The sequence below is a fragment of the Lathyrus oleraceus genome, chromosome 7, assembly GCF_024323335.1.
Source record: "Lathyrus oleraceus cultivar Zhongwan6 chromosome 7, CAAS_Psat_ZW6_1.0, whole genome shotgun sequence".
Lineage (NCBI taxonomy): Eukaryota > Viridiplantae > Streptophyta > Magnoliopsida > Fabales > Fabaceae > Lathyrus > Lathyrus oleraceus.
The window spans coordinates 76304574-76308493 of record NC_066585.1 but is presented as its reverse complement, the minus strand read 5'-3'; the positions used below and the strand labels follow the sequence as shown (position 1 = coordinate 76308493).

Below are 3920 nucleotides of genomic sequence, written 5' to 3'. Positions count from 1 at the left end.
TTCCTTGAGCATAGTTTACTTGCTCTGCTTGGATTCCTGTCAAGAGTTGACAATCCGTAGGAGTGTGACCTTGGATTCCACAGACCTCGCAATTCTGAGTTATAGCAACCACGGCGGTAGGAGGTGATACATTTAAACTTTCAATTTTCTGGACCAAAGCATCCACTTTTGCATTAACGTGATCAAGGTTACTTATCTCGTACATGCCAGTTTTCGTTTGAGGTTTTTCCACCATTGTTCGTTCGGTTCCCCACTGATAGTGGTTTTGGGCCATGCTTTCGATAAGCTGGTAAGCATCAGCATAAGGTTTGTTCATTAGTGCACCACCTGCAGCGGCGTCTATTGTTAACCTTGTGTTGTACAAGAGACCATTATAAAATGTGTGAATTACTAACCAGTCTTCCAAACCATGGTGTGGGCAAAGTCTCATCATGTCTTTGTATCTTTCCCATGCTTCGAAAAGAGACTCGTTGTCTTTCTGTTTAAATTCGTTTATCTGGGCTCTTAACATAGCTGTTTTGCTTGGCGGAAAGTATCGGGCAAGAAAAACTTTCTTCAACTCGTTCCATGTGGTGACAGAGTTTGAAGGGAGAGACTGAAGCCATCTTCTAGCGCTATCTCTTAATGAGAAAGGAAAAAGACGAAGTCGAATTGCCTCCGAAGTGACACCATTAGCTTTAACAGTATCAGCGTATTGGACAAATACGGATAAATGAAGGTTTGGATCCTCGGTAGGATTTCCAGAGAATTGGTTCTGTTGCACAGCCTGCAACAGCGAAGGTTTAAGTTCGAAGTTGTTTGCTTCGATTGCGGGCGGAGCAATACTTGAATGCGGCTCATCTTGCGATGGAGCGGCGTAATCTCTAAGAGCACGAGCTGGTTCTGCCATCTCGGTTATCGAAGGAAAAAGGTTTTTGAAATCAGGAAGTTCTACAGGAGGGAGATTGTTTGCAGCACGATATTCCCGAATTCGTCGTAGGACTCGGAGATATAGTTCGATATCGTTGATTCGTAAATAGAGCGGTTCGCCTTGTGAGCGAGTGCGTGGCATACAAATCAACGAAAGAAAGAATAGAAGAAAAAGAAACCTTAGTCTCTACAGCGTAACGGAAGAGTTACGATATCGATTAAATAAAAGTCCCCGGCAACGGCGCCAAAAACTTGATCGCTCGACTTTATGAGTCGAATTGGGGTACAAACTGCAAGTGCACAGTTCTATCGCGTAGTTTTAAAAGATATCGATCCCACAGGGACTTATGAATCGATATACCGTTATCTAAGGTTACTTCGTAAAGCTAAGGTGAATAATGTTTGATTGTTTGGGGAAAGCTAAAAACTAAACTAAGATCTAGATTAAATATTAATAAAGCGGATATCGGTATGTAGTTCGTCGTAATTAGGGAATCAATCCTTTGTCGGTCTCTTGGTTTTAAAATAAATCTTTTCAGTTGACTTTATTGATTAAAAGTTTTATCTCAAACTCTCGCTCTGTTGAATAAACCATGATTTTATGTTAATGTAGCTGTCACTTATAATTAAGTCAAAAAACCATTTTTTGAAAGCAATACAGTCCATAGAAACTCTTTTCAAGAAAACACTGACCGTTTAAACACCCTTATCTCAAACTCTCGCTCTGTTGACTTAGGTTATATAATTAAATTCGAATGCTTAACTCTCGTCCTCACATTCAATCTTTAAAAATACTTTTTGGAAAAGATCGGAATTTAATTAACTCTAAAACTTGCTCTCGCCCTGATCTAGAATTAATGTCTAATTTACACTGTCCAGTTAAAACCTCAAACTCTCGCTCTATTGATTTTAACTTCTTTATGTCTTTTACTTTCGTAAAAACCTTTGTTATTAAACCTGTAAATTGAGACCGTAAAAAGAGTGATTTTAATTTTAAACTTAATTTAACCGACTTAGTCTTGATTCCTTATTCCGCTTACTTTACATACCGATATCTAAGCGAATTAGCCAGACATGCTAAACAAACTAAAATACTTATCATGCATAAACAGACTCATCCCAGGCAGATAATATAAATAAATAATAAAACAAAGCATTAAATAATAATTAAAGAACCTGAATGAGTTAAACAATAGTCTTGAACACTCCACCACAAGCCGGTAGGATTTGTTCTTGGATTCTTCAATTAAACAACAAATTAAAACGAAGGAAATAAAACTAGATTCTAACGTAAGGTTAGATCCGGTAAAAAGGTGCACAATAGTTTCCGGTGTAGAAACTATTGTGCGAAAAGAATTAACTAAATGCTAAAAAGGAAAAAGGAAAATAGAAATTGCAAGGGAGATAGTGTAGAACTCGTAAAAATAATAAAGAAACAATACTGCTTAAGTTGCTGGAGAAGAAAATGTGCAAAAGCGAAAACGGCAAAGGAAAAAATGTGGAAAAGCTTCGGAACCCCTTTTTGGTTTTGCAAGTGGCTATTTATATATGCTTGAGTAACCGCTTCCGCTGCCAAAAAGGTCTTCAACGTGCATAAAAGCATGGCGTGGATATAGGGCTCAACACTCCCTCAACGCTCAACGTCTCTGAGGCGTTCCTTGCGCCAAAAATGTAGGGGAATGGTGTGACGTTCGTCACACCATGTGTGACGTCCGTCACAGGAGTGTGCAAGGCGTGACGCTCGTCACGCCCTCTGTGACGTCCGTCACATGCACGGCACCTGCGTTTTGTGCTTTGGGCTGGGCTTTGACATTTGGTTCATTTTCTCTCCTTTTTGCACCTCCTTTTCTTCCATTTTTACTTGTGCTTCAAAATAAGCCACCTGAGACAAATAGGAAGAAAATACCGCGTAATATCTAATAAAATGAAGTGAACTGAAATAAATAATAATAAAATTTAATTGAATTAAGTCCTAAAATATGATATAATTTCGTGTTATCAATGTGGTTACATTTTGATTTAGGGGCAACTCTTGGTTACCCTATCTTGTTTCACTAACCCTTTTGTTGAGTTTTTGTGAAGGCACATGACTTGTGCAGGGATAACTTGCGTGGTTTCCCACTTTATTTGTGGGATAACCCCTGGAGGTTCATTCCGATTACCTGTACTGACCCACTTTCTTTGATGATGTTAGCTTGGAAGGATCTCAGGGTTTCCCATTCCTCTAATTGCTGTTACTTCGGATCTTTATCCGCGTGGTACTTTTACATTTTTCCCGCATTTTACTGCTTTCCTAGCTGGAAGACCTCGATAGGAGGCAATGTTTTTGTGTTTACTTTATGCAGGTTCCTTTGTCCAGGGTTAAGAGCTATGAGGTCTTATCCTCATTACCCTTTTGCATGCGCGTTCCTACAATGCAAACAAACCCTTCATTGATTTTTCTTCTCCATAACACACGTTTACTCCTTCTACTACAGGTGAGTAAGTCTCCAAAGGTCGAGCATCCGGTAGATTGCATAGTAACGTTGTTCGTCCAAAACCCAATCCATAACCCCGTAGTTAGCCGAACTACGTTTTGCTCTGATTCTCAGGCCAGATGAGATACGTAGGCATAAGACGCGATGTCTTAGCGAGCACCCCCCCCCCAACCCATAGGTCAGCCGAGCTACGAAGACTCTGATTCTCATATTCAGATGAGATACGTATGCAGTGGATGCGACATCCGCGCGAGTCATTTTCATTTAACCCTTTTTTTTTGGCAAACAGCACAAGATAAACCCACACCCTTTAGACGAAAACTACAAAAGTGGATCCCGTAGAGTACTACGGATGCGTAGAGGTGCTAATACCTTCCCTTCGCATAACCGACTCCCGAACCTAAGATTTGGTTGCGAGACCCCGTCTTGTCCTTTCCTTTTTCAGATTTACTTTGAGCGTTTCCTTTCCCTCCTTTGGGATGAATAACGCACGGTGGCGACTCTTCTGTCATTTTCTTTCGCCGGTTGTTTTTT

The 3920-nt window shown here is 40.2% G+C and overlaps 1 pseudogene; it reads left to right on the top strand.

The window, feature by feature from the left end:
- The first annotated feature begins 404 nt into the window (after positions 1 to 404).
- On the top strand, positions 405 to 504 carry LOC127109233 (uncharacterized; annotated as a pseudogene).
- The last annotated feature ends 3416 nt before the right edge of the window (positions 505 to 3920 follow it).